The sequence below is a fragment of the Ochotona princeps genome, chromosome 4 (genome assembly GCF_030435755.1).
Source record: "Ochotona princeps isolate mOchPri1 chromosome 4, mOchPri1.hap1, whole genome shotgun sequence".
Lineage (NCBI taxonomy): Eukaryota > Metazoa > Chordata > Mammalia > Lagomorpha > Ochotonidae > Ochotona > Ochotona princeps.
The window spans coordinates 27,885,375-27,898,844 of NC_080835.1; the positions used below are offsets into that span (position 1 = coordinate 27,885,375).

Below are 13,470 nucleotides of genomic sequence, written 5' to 3' on the forward strand. Positions count from 1 at the left end.
GGACAGGAAGGGCTGGAGGAAAAATAATGAGCTTCATATACACTAAGCTGGGAGAGAAGTCACGTTTGGATCCAAAGAGAAAACAGTACCAACCTGGAATTCTATGTATTTTATCCAAAATATGTCTGGGTGGTGCCCAGACCTAATGGCCAGCAGATTCCAGCAAGACCAGCACTGCTAATAAACCAATGATTTAGGACAGCTCATGTCTCCCTAGTCCCGGGCACTGCTCAAACTGGGAGTGGGATAAAGGCTGTGCAGGCAATGTTGCAGTCACAGCATAGAATCACAGGGGATAGAAAGTGGTGAGCCAGGAGCTGGGGCTACAGAGGCTGTGGTAGAAGACCAACACAAGAGTATGGGACAGAAGCTCACTGGAGGGAGTGGCACAAGTAATTGCAAATAAAGAACTGGGTACTGAATGCAATCAATAAAATTGACCTGTAGACCAATGGGCAACATAGTTTACCATAAGCAGAGGAATCTGTTAACCAGCATAGCAACGCCCAAGAGCAAAAGAAGAGATAGATACATAATGAATATTACTGATGCCTCTTCCGCAAAGGAGCAAAAAGGCCCTTGTCAACCTCAGACTTAACTGAGGAAGACATTAAGGAAATAAGGGATAGAGAATTTTAAAAACTTGTTATAAAGCTTCTTATTAACATCAAGGAGCACACACAGGAGTCCAACTAATTTATGGAATATGTTATACAGGAAATAGTAGCAGTGAATCAAATGAAAGCTGATATATTAGAAATTAAAAACACAATGGAGAAAATTAAAATGTAGTGGAAACCCTCAATAATAGAATGAGCAAGGCAGAAGAATATCAGAATTGGAAGACATTTCCATCAGCAATGGGGAAATAATAAAAAAAGCTGGGGACCTGGTGTTATAGCCTAGTGGCTAAATCCTTGCCTTGCATGAGCTAGGATCCCATATAAGTGCTGTTTGTGTCCTGGCTGCTTCACTTTCCAAAACTCCTGTTTGTGGACTGGAAAAACAGTAGAAAGTGGTTGAAAGCCTTGGAACACTGCACCTGCATGAAAAACCTGGAAGGAGCTTCTGGTCCCAGATTTCAGATTGGTTTAGTTCTGGCCATTGCGGTCACTTGGGGAGTGAATTTGTGGACGGAAGGTCTTTCTTTCTTTATCTCCTTCTCTCTGTAGATCTGCCTTTCCAATAAAAATAAATAAATCTTTTTTTAAAAAGATTTTATTATTATTAGAAAGCTGGATATACAGAGAGGAGGAGAGACAGAGAGGAAGATCTTCCATCCGATGTTTCACTCCCCAGGTGAGCCGCAACGGGCCGATGCGCGCCGATCCGAAGCCGGGAACCTGGAACCTCTTCCAGGTCTCCCACACGGGTGCAGGGTCCCAAAGCATTGGGCCGTCCTCAACTGCTTTCCCAGGCCACAAGCAGAGAGCTGGATGGGAAGTGGAGCTGCCGGGATTAGAACCGACGCCCATATGGGATCCTGGGGCGTTCAAAGTGAGGACTTTAGCAGCTAGGCCACGCCGCCAGGCCCAATAAATCTTAAAATTAAAAAATAAAAAACAAAAAAAGCTAAAAGAGGAACTGAGTTAACATAAGAAAAGTATTCAAGAATTAAGAGACACTATTAAAAGACCAAATAGTTATGGAAGTTCCAGAAGGTGCAGGGAAAAAAGCTGGGCTTAAAAATGTATTTCATGGGCCCGGTGGTGTGGCCTAGCAGCTAAAGTCCCCACCTTAAACGCACCAGGACCCCATATGGGCGCCGGTTCTAATCCTGGCAGCTCCACTTTCCATCCAGCCCCTGCTTGTGGTCTAGGAAAGTAGTTGAGAGGATGGCCCAATGCCTTGGGACCCTGCACCCATGTGGGAGACCTGGAGGAAGTTCCTGGCTCCTGGCTGCAGATTGGCGCAGCACCGGCTGTTGCAGTCACTTGAGGAGTGAATCATTGGATGGAAGATCTTCCTGTCTGTCTCTCCTCCTCTCTGTATATCTGACTTTGTAATAAAAATAAATAAATCTTTTTAAAAAATGTATTCAATGAAATAAAAGAACCTTCTCCTGATCTGGAGAAAGACTTGGGAAACAACTTACAGTAAGAGTGCAGAACTCCCAACAGGGTTGACCAAAAGCAATTTTTTGCCACAACACATGATAATCAAGCTTCCTTTAGGTGAACCCAAGGAAAAGATCCTTTAGTAAATTAAAAAAAAAAAAAAATCAATGAAGATGTAGAGGAACTCCAATCAGATTCACTGCGGAACTCCTAGAAGAAACTCTACAGGCTGGAAGAGAATAATGTAACATAATCCAGACTCTAAAAAGAAGAAAAGTCAGCCCATAATAACATACCAGTAAAGTTTTCCTTTGTCTTTGTAGATGAAATAAAATTCTTCTACAGAAAAGAGAAGCTTAAAGAACATGCCTCTTCCAGACCTGCCTCACAAATGATACTTAAAGATGTCCTTTTGGAGGAGAAAAAGAATAGCACCTATCAAAAACAAAGGCAGACATAGAGAAGATCCTAGTAAAATGACAACAGAAGACAAACTCTTCTATCACATGTCATGTATTAGTGGACTGGATCAAAAAGAAAACCTATCTTACCTGTAACAGACACATCTCACCAACAAAGATCAGTGGAAACTGAAAGTGAAAGGATGGAAAAAGATATTCCAGGGTAATGGAAAGGAAAAACTGGCTGGTGTAGCCATTCCTATATCAGGTAATATAGACTTCTACAAGAATAATATTACATAATGATCAAGGATCCATTTAGCAAAAAGAGATCATCTTTATTAGTTTCTTGGGATTTTTTTAATCTCCAATTTTACTTAGTTTGTCTCTCCCTTTTCTTTGCTAGTCTGGCTAAAAAGCCTGTTTTGTTTCATCTTATTTTAAAAAAATGGCTCTACCTTGCATTTTGTAGCTTTTTAGTTTCAATTCTATTTATATTTGCTGCGATTTTTTTATCATCTCTTGCTTCCTATATGTTTTTTCTTTTTTAATAAGTCCTTGATATGCATTATTAGATCATTTATTTGAGATAGTTTGATTGTAAGCACCTCCCACTACTGTTTTTGCTACAACTCATGGGTTTTCATATACTTGTTTTTTTTTAAGATTTATGTTTTTCTGTATTTTGTAGAAAAGGCAGATATACAGAGAGGAGGAGAGTCAGAGAGGAAGATCTTTTATCCAATGATTTACTCCCCAAGTGGCTGCAATGGCCAGAGCCAAGCCTATCTGAAGCCAGGCGCTAGGAGCCTCTTCCGGGCCTCCCATGTGGGTGCAAGGTCCCAAGGCTTTGGGCCATCCTCAACTACTTTCCCAGGTCACAGTCAGGGAGCTGGATTGGAAGTGAGGCCGCTGGGATTAAAACTGGTGCTCATATGGGATCCTAGTGCATGCAAGGTGAGAACTTTAGCTGCTAGGCTACTGCACTGGGCCTGATATATTTATTTTTATATTTATTTCTTCAAAAAGGTTTTTCTCTTCTCATTAATGTCTTCAGTGACGTATAGGTCATACAGTAGCATCAGTTTACTCAAGAAGGTTTCTGATTTCCTTTTTCATATCTTCAGCAGCACATTGATCATTCAATAGCATGTTATTTAACTTCATGTTGTAAATTTTCTGTTTTTCTTACTGTTCTTGATTTTGTTTCCTGGCATTTCATATAAGGAGATGGATATATAGTAGCTGTGCATTAGAGATTATATCCAGATGTGAAGATACAATGCAGTACGCATTTCTTCTTCCATATCAAAGATGGAATCCCAATGAAACTTAGATGTATCTTGACAATAGGATGCTGGACTTTTTGCCATTGTCCATGCCTACCATTTCAGGATATACTTCAATAGCAGAATGATGGACTTATGACTGTTTATGAGGCACTATGCTATTGTAATATAGGGGAATTTAGTGAGGGGAGGAAATTTGAGGAGAGGCAAGGGGAAATCGCAAAGCTTGTGGAACTGTATCATATAATAATACTAATAATATTAATAAATCTCAAAAAATAAAACAAGACAATTAAGCAGAACATTAAAAAAGAAAAAATCCATTCCTTTTCACTTCACTTCACTTTTAAAAGTTTTCTGAACATCTCATATACAATCAAGATGGTGGAATAGGGTAAGGACACGTTTAAACAGACGGAAAAACATTTAATCAGGATGAAGCAGAGAGGACACATTCCAGGAAATAGGAGAGGACAGAACAACAGCAGAGGGATACCTGAACACTGACAGACACGGGAAAGCAGCGGGCACAGTGGTGTGATGTTGCACTGACTGATACTCCAGCAGCATTCAGCTAACTGCAGTCTAAACTCCACCAGCAGCCGGAACTCCACCAGCAACCAGGTGGGAAGGGACTTTCACTGGGAGCTTGGGAGGTGAACCCAGACAAAAAAAAAAAACTGTCCATCCTGCTGGTCTGTTTGATTTGACCAGGCGCAGAGACAGAGCAGCAGATCCCAGATGGGCAGTGCAAGAACAGGGTGGATTTCACAGCCCAGTCAGCCCCCTAGAGCTGATTTGGGCGTCATTTTGCATAAGGAGGAAAAGGCAAGGGAAAGGACTGAGCATAAACTGAGCTGGGAGCGAGCTCATTTCTGACTCAGTGAATAGCGTCGACGTGACATTGTATGGGTTCCACCCAAGACAGGTATGGATAGCCCTTGGATCTGACGGCCAGCAGATCAAGAACTGTAGTAGTGGTACATCAGGCGCCGTTTTGCACACTGTGGCAATAGCTTTAGGACTGCAGGGGACAACAGTGCATTGCACATGTGCTGAGCTCACGAGAACTTGCTGAGTTCAGTGGATTGCACTGGTCCTGCAGGAAAATAATACCGACTGTGGCATCGTATGGGTCAAAATAGGTCCGTCTGGCACCCAGACCTAATGTCCAATATGTTCTGACAAGATCAGCACCACCAACAACCTAATTATATAGGACACCTGGTGTCTCTCTAATCCTGGAACCTGCTCCAACCAGAAGTGGGAGAGAGGTTGCAGAGACAATGGTGCAGCCTCAGCACGGTATCACAGGAGGTGGAGATTGGTGAGGCAGGAGCTGGGGCTGTGGAGACCATGGTGGAAATCTAACATAAGAACCCAGACCTGGAACTCGCTGGAGGTTGTGGCACAAGTGGCTGCAAGCAAAGAGTTGTGTACCAACTGCAATAAGTAAAATTGCATTGTAGACCTGTGGGTGACACAGCTTAGAAACACGCCCCAAGGAGAAGACTCTTCTAACCAGAAGTACAATGATCAAGAGCAAAAGAAGAGACAAAGGCACAGTGAGTATTATTGAAAACTCCTTTGCAAAGGAACAAGACCCAATGCCAAGTTCAGAGTTAACGAGGAAGATATCGAGAAAATGGGGGACACAGAATTCATAAGACTCATTTTAAAGATTCTGTTCAACAATGAGAAGCTCATGCAAGAGTTCAAAGAATTTAAGGAAGCAATAAAACAAATCAAGACTGAAATATCAGAAATTAAGAACACAGTAGAGCAAATGAAAAGTACAGTGGAGAGTCTTGAGTCTCCAAAATAGAATGAAGCAAGCAGAAGAAAGAATCTCAGAATTGGAAGTTATTTTCTGTCACCAGGGTGAAGCAAACGAAAAAGTTGAAAGCAGAGCTGGATCAGGCCAAAAAAGTATTCAAGAATTGAAAGACACTATTAAGAGGCCAAATATAAGAGTTATGGGAGTCCCAGAAGGTGCAGAAAGAGAAGCTAAGTTTGCAAATGCATTTAATGAAATAATAAGGGAAACTTTTCCTCATCTAGAGAAAGAATTGGGAAACAAGACCCAGGAGGGGCACAGAACTCCCAACAGGCTTGATCAAAAGTGATCCTCACCAAGCCACATATGATCATCAAGCTCTCTTCAATCAAACATAAGGAAAAGATCCTTAAATGTGCATGTGAAAAAAAAATCAATTGACATATAAAGGAATGCCAATTAAATTCACAGGAGATCTCTCACAGGAAACTCTACAGGCAAGAAGAGAATGAAGTGACACATTCCAGATTCTAAAAGAAAAAAATTGTCAGGCTAGGATAACATACCCAGCAAAGCTTTCTTTTGTCTTTGAAAATGAAATAAAATTCTTCCACAGTAAAGAAAAGTTAAAAGAATTTGCCTCTTCCAAACCTGCTCTACAAATGATACTTCAAGATGTTCTCTTGACAGAGAAGAGGAATAGCACCCAACAAAACCAAAGGCAAACAGGAAGAACATCCCAGTAAAAAGACAACAGAAGACTAAACCAATGAACAACCCATTCCTAAAATGACAGGACCAAAGTACCACTCATACATATTAAACCTGACAGTAATTGGCTTAAGCTCAATCAAACGTCACAGATTAGTAGACTGGATTAAAAAACAAAACCCATCTGTTTATTGTCTGTTAAAGAACAGACCACTTCAGCATTTCTACATGATCACGAAAGACTTAGCACACGAGTTTCAAAGGTGAGAGCAAAGGCAGGTGTCTTGTTCTTCAATGGAGTGTTTGTATGCTTGTTACTGGGGGGTTATTGCGAGGGAGAACCCAATTGTGATGCTGTGTGTTGGTCACAGCCTTCTTTTCCTTCTCTGATTTGGGCCACTCACTCTCAACTCTGGACTTACAGGTTATTAGAGAACCATGCCCTTGGGTTATCTTGTCTCATCCTTCCTAATGCATTCCCACTATGCCCAGAGATATTCAACCTGATCTTATATTTTTAAAAAGTGAGCGTGTACTTTATTTCTTTCCTGTGTTATTTGAAAGGCAGAAAGAGCAAGAAAGAAACAGAGATCTTCCATTCTAAATGCTTGCAACATCCAGGGTTGTACTAATTGAAACTAGGACCCAAAACTCAACCTGTTCCTCCATGGGAGTGGTAGGAAGGCAGTTACCCAAGGTCACCTGAAGCTGCCTCCCCTGGTGCATACTGGCAAGACACTGAGTCAGAAGCAGAAGAGCTGGTACTGAAACCAGGCACTCTGATGCAGAATACAGTGTTCCAAGTTTCAACTTTATCACTAGGTCAGACACCTGCCTTTGCTCTCACCTTTGAAACTCGTGTGCTAAGTCTCTCGTGGTCATGTAGAATTGCTGAAGCGGTCCAGCCGAGGAGGTGAATCCTCCATACAGAAAGGACCTCAGAGTGTGAGGGCAAGTAGGGTGGGATATATCATTATGCTCTTAAAACTGCTTGTGTGAAATATATCAAATCTGTTCTTTATAAACTTTAAAAAAAGCAAAAATATAAGAAAGAAAGGCAGAGTGGGCTGAGATACTAGTAGCCCAGCTTGTTTGGTTTTGACTGAATTTCAGACTTTTACATTCGTCTACATATTCTTTATAAGACAGTCATTCTTCAGTTGTTCTGCTTATAGCACCTCACAGCCGAGCAGCCAGTTATCTTCTGTAATCCAATAACTACTTTGAGCCTCAGTCTGATGCATACATTAGAACTGTATCTGGCTTCTGGCATCAAAATATGACACATTTTGGAAACAACCTGCAGGAAACACAATGAGGAAATAATGTCTCTATAATTCCTCTTGAATTCATGTGTGTGAATGAAGCTTTTGCCATAGACCAGATCTTTCAGGGATAGGAAATGAAGGGGCATTGGAGTGAATGAAAGTTATTATCTTGCTGCACAGAGACTTGAACACATGGCTTCAGACATAGGCCCCTTAAATAAAAAGTACCTGTTAAAGCATGCTGGGAATGTTTATTTGGGGGAAATCTTAAAGAGAAATGCTTTGGAGCTGTTTCATTTTTGACATTATTTTGAAAATTCCCTCTCCGTTAGGTTGTCGAACATACAGGGAAGTTGTCTGTAATTGAATTTCCAGGTTAGGAGAGATCCTCACTGAAGTGTCCTCTTCTTCCACCCTGAAGAGCTGATGCAGCTTGAATCAGAATTAAAATGCAGATTTTCATGAATATCAGTGATCCCTGGGAAGAAAAATTTGCAATTGATTTTTCTCATGCTTTTGTTGTGATAACTATGGCTGGTTTGAGCACCTGTCATTTTCTATGTATTGCCAATAACATTATAAAAATGAATAAAACCAATTGACAATAGGGCATCACCCCAGTGTAAAATGAAGTTAGGAATTAGAAGGCTAGAAGACACAAAACATAATTCTGACATTGCAGCAAGGAACGTGAAAGTGAAATCGAGCACCCACCTCTCGTGCCTTTCATATGGGTTTAATCAGGCTTCAGAATCTCTTCCTTAACTTGCAGTTATTCTGTAATTAATTAATGAATTAATGAGTTAATTAAGGATATGATACAAGGAAAAGCCAGGCCTTGAGTCATAGCTAACATGGTCAATATCTCAAAATTAACCTCCATTCTGAGAGCTTTGCAGAAGCTCACAGGCCCTAACCAACAAAATAATACCGTAAATTCATACAGACCAGAATCCAGCTCTGTAATTCATTCCAAAAGAAATGTGCTGGCATCTTTCACGGAACAATCAGTTGAAGGCCATGCATACTGTGGGCCAACCAGAAGCCTGCATGTGAGCTGTTGGTGCACTGCTCATCCTTAACTTTGAACTCTTCAGATTCACTTCTTTTAATTCTATGGAAAGTATGGGAATCGAGCATTAGTTGCCTGACATCTTGCTCTGCATAGTGCACAGAAACTGTGATGCTTATCTACCACCCTAGTGTCAGTAATTCACTTGCTCCCTGTCAGGTGAGTGGAACAACTTTTGGGGATTCTGTAGCAATTCATCTAACCTTTATTATTGGTGTTCTTTAACATGAACAAAGCTTGATGTCAGACCATATAGGTTCAAACGGTTTCCACTATTTATCGGCTGCATGGCTTTGGGAAAGTCACTTACCCATGCTTTGCTTCATGTTCCTCTTGTTAAAAGGAGAATAATCATAGCAGCTATCTCAGAGGGTTATTAGGAAGATGGAATGAAAGAAAATATACTTATGTGTATATACATATAAACTTCACAGATTCACAGTGTACATTAAGTATCAAATTGCTAGAGATAACATCATGTGAGCCATTTGAGAGCAAGGAAATGCACAGAACATCCTATGGGAACACAGAGGAGGGGTGGCCATGCAGCTCGATCTGGAGAATAACAGGAGATCCTCACCTAACTTGGGAGTTGCTGCTGTGTTTTACATTGGATTAGGGTGTCACGGGCAAAGTTTCCATGGGGAAAGCAGGCAAGCTTGAATGTTACTCTAGGATTCTGTGCCTGAATCATCAAAAACTTCAACTCATTTGGTCCTTATGTGTAATTATTGCTTTCAAGCTTAATATATTGAGGAGGGGAAAGTCATGTTCTTGGAGCTGATTGTGGGAAAGAAGGCATTACCAGTGTTTCTTCCCTTGACTGTATCCCAAGAACTGATTCCAAAAGCCTTCTCAGCTGCTGAATTCCTGATTTCAACAGGTTATTGCTCCTGCTGATGGGAACGAGGTGGGAAAGTAGGAACTTTCCGAAAGAGTTGCCCAGGCAAAGAGAAGTTTAATTTCCTGATCTTCTTGAATACCTCAGAGAATCATTATCCAGTGAAAATGCATGTAATTACGGTGAGTGGAAGGCGGGAACTGAATTATGATAAAACTCATGCCTGCTGATGTGTTTGATGACAGAGGAGAAAATCATAAAGGGAAAGATGATGAATTTCTGTCTTTTCTCTGGGAATAACTGACTTAGAATCAATGTAATGAAAAATTGTCAAGTGAGCACAGAATGGCACAAAAGAAGAATAAGTTTCTGATGGAAATATATTAGATCGTGACAGAACCACACTTTCAATTTTTCCCTGGGGGAAAAGCATTACCAAAAATGTATTATTTGGTGAACAACTATGATCATGTCACTTTCCAGCTGAATAGTTCTCAGTGATACTTACCAATTCCCTGAAGAATGAAGTTCAAAATCCTGACCATGGCAAAAAGACTGCCATAACAGATTCTAGTCCCCCTCAATAAACTCATCTCATCTGCTACCCGACGCACACAAACGGACATATACACACATGCTAGCATACAAGTACCACAGTCTAGGATTCTTCAGACCAAAGGCATCAGTCACTCTTCCTTAAATGCACAGTGTTCTTGCTCATGCCAGAAAGTCAACCTACAATCCCAATATTCAAATTCCAATATCGTCTAAAGACCTGTTAAAATACCACTTTTTTCATCAAACTTTTCCAAAGCTAGAACTGATCTCCTCTTACTGCTCCTATAGATTTCCTAAAGGTGGTCTTTAATAATACTTGGAAATAGGTTTGTGGTGTGCAGGATTCTGCTTGGGGTACCCACATCCCATATCTAAGTGCTTGACTGAGACCCAGCTACACTCTTAGTTCTAATGCCTGCTTTTGTGCACTTTGGGAGGTAACAGGTGTACATCAGAGACCTGGATAGAATGTCTAGCTCCTGGATTCAGCCCTAGTTATTGTAGACATTTAGGAAATGAACAATTGGGTGGTAGATGTCTCCTTGTCTCTGTTTCTCCATATTTCAATAAAAAATAAAAAAAACATAAAAATCGTATTCATTCTTGCATTGAACTTAATATGTCTATGTCACATTTTCAGTATGGTTTCTTTATTAATGTAAACTATTTGAGGACAGGATCTATGCCTTACACATTTTTGTAAAATTAAAACATTTTGCATGATATTCGCTTTAACAATAACTTCCTCTTTTGTTTTGGCTAGCACTCACCAGATGGCCACAATGCCCAGTGGTGGACCAGGCTGAAACCAGGACCCACAGGTGTCGCACATGGATGGCAGGGTCCCAAACATGCCACTTTCTGCTGCTTTTCTCAGGCCATTCACAGGGAGCTGGATAGGAGGTGGGGCAACCTGTATGTAAATTGGCACCCATTTGGGATGCCTGCATTGCAGACTGTAGATTACCAACTACACCATGGCAACCAACCTCAAGCTAGGAATGTTTTTTAACCTAGAAGCTAAGTGTCATTCTCAAGGTTACACTGTCAGTGGCAGAGTTAGGCCTGGCTTTTTGAAGACCATTTTTTCAAATCTTATTGTGTGAGGACTAATGTAGAAAGGGTGAAGTCTGGCCAAAGAAAATCCATCACAGGAGTTGGCAGACCAGATGGTGGAGTCAGGGACATGACTGGTCACTGCTAGCATAGCTGCTACTCCTGACACCCTCACTTCCTCCCCACACAACCTCCAGCCTGTGCTAGAGAGCAGGTTAGTTCTTGGCCATGGTTCAAAGAGCAGTCACTCTCAGGATAGAACAGGTAGGATACTTTCAGTCACAGGGAACAGAAAACAGCTCCAAATGGCCATGGTTGCAGGGCTATTGATTGGCTCCTGTAACAGAAGCCTTGGAGTCAGATGGGCTTCAAGGTGGGTGTCCTCCAGAGCCATCTTCACCCCTTGATGTTCTGTGACCCACACTCCTCCACATGTTGGCCTCATTCTTAGATCTATAGTAGAGTGATCATCGTCTTTCTGAACATCAAAAGAAAGGTCACTTCTGGGAGCTCCCCTCCTCCTCCAAAAAAAAAAAAAAAAAGCTTTTAGAAGCGATCATTGCCTTTTATTGACTCAGCTGGATCACATGTCCATTCCTGAACCAATCACTGGCAGGAGGGTGGATCTAAGCCAGTAGGCCCATCTGGGAGTGGGGTTAATTTCTCCTGAGTCACAACAGTGGCATAGGAGGTAGGAAGGTGAGAATGTAGAGGATATGAAGAAAAATGTCTAATCAAAATAGGAGTGTTAAGATTCTGTGAGTACTCTCCTCTAAATAAACACACCATAGAGAGCATGTTGTAGCACAGTGGCTTGAGCTGCCATTTGCAATGCTGGCTTTCCATGTTGGAGTAATGGTTAGAGTTATAGCTGTTCCATTTTGACCCAGTTTCCTCCTAATGCAGTCTGGGAGACAGCAAGTGAAGGTTCAATTGTTTTGGTCTCTGTTCCCCACTTGGGAGACCCAGTTAGAGTTCTGGGCTCCTGGCTTTGGTCTGGCCTGATCCTGTTACAGGAATTTGGAGAGAGAAGCAGATGAACTCTCTCTCTCTTTCTCTCTCTCTCTCCATTTTGAGTATATGAAAACAAATTTAAAAATTAAAATATGAACTAAGTACACCTCTACTTCCTATTCCTCACTGGGCTCTGGGTTTTCCAGCTGCAGGTACTCTTAGTCCATGCATGTTCTCTCCTCCTGGCCCTCTTTGTTTGCTTCCTTCTTTCTCCTCTAACTTTCCTTCCCTTCTTCCCTCTTTCCATTCCTGCTTTCCTTCTCTCCTTTATTTATCTCTTCCATTTTATGTATTCATCAAACAAGCTTTATGCCAAACTCTGGGATAGACACCCTATGTACCTGGGTGATCAAGCCACCACTGTCCTTCACGTGGCAAACTCTGTTGGTCAGTGCCCTGCAGATTTGGTGAGAACCCCCCTCAGAAGTGCGATCATGATTATCTGCAAGCAAGAAGACATAGGGTAGTCACAGAGTTATGGCACTAACCAGCAAGTTTGTTTCAGTAAAAGGGGAGAGCAGTGAGGCAGGGAAGACTGATTTTTGTCCACCCAGAATTGAAATACCACATTAAAATGCTTCCCAGCACCAAGAGGTTTGTCCATTAAATTTAATTAAGCTTTCTTTAGAATCACACATCTTGGGAGATCTATGAGGCCCAGGGGACAAAGTGTTTGCTTTTGCCAGCCTTTGCCTTGCTTTTGCATCATTCTTTCTGACCAGAAAACCTCCTGCCTCTATTGTTTAGCAGCCTTGTTCCTATTTAGTGGCCAAATGCAGGCTGTGAAAGGGGGAATTCTTCTGGCTGGATCCTCCCAGAGTTTCTGGCTTCAACAGCCTCTTCCAGGAGAGCTTGGAGGTTCAGGAGTTTCATTTTTTTTTCCTATTCCCACAGTCTGCCTTAACATGGATTTGCATTCTTACAGGAACAGCTTCTCGGGGTCTCTGACACTCTTGTATCTCTCAAGCAGCTCAAACATTCTGGAAACTGTGATTCCTCCAAAGGGACCATCTGGGAGAGGCATGTGCCCAAGCCAACCTTCGAGTGGGTGTGAATTCCTCAGCTCCAAAAAGGAGCAATTCTATCTAATGTGCCAAAGCTTACCCTGGCAACTTCCTTAGTAGCAAAACCCTGGCATGCAGTCATGCTGTGGGGGAAATATTTCAGTTCTGTTTCCCAGCTCTGGGGACCTGTTCTTCCTCCTGTGCTTGGAGAAACATACCCCTTAGAGTTGTTACTGACACTAGTCATCAACAGCCTAATGACAACTGAACACACACACAAACACACACACACACACACACACACACACACACACACACGCACTTGAATATTCCCCAATCCCAACGCTGAAAATGGAAGGAAGTGAGTATTCTGGTTGACCTTTACCATATCGCCCAAGAGTGTTCTCCAGAATGTTAATGAG

At 41.7% G+C, this 13,470-nt stretch overlaps 1 pseudogene; it reads left to right on the forward strand.

Annotated features, from left to right (window-relative positions):
- LOC118757692 (TATA box-binding protein-associated factor RNA polymerase I subunit D-like) overlaps window positions 1–13,098 on the forward strand; it is a 60,502-nt pseudogene extending 47,404 nt beyond the window's left edge.
- Window positions 13,099–13,470: the final 372 nt, after the last annotated feature.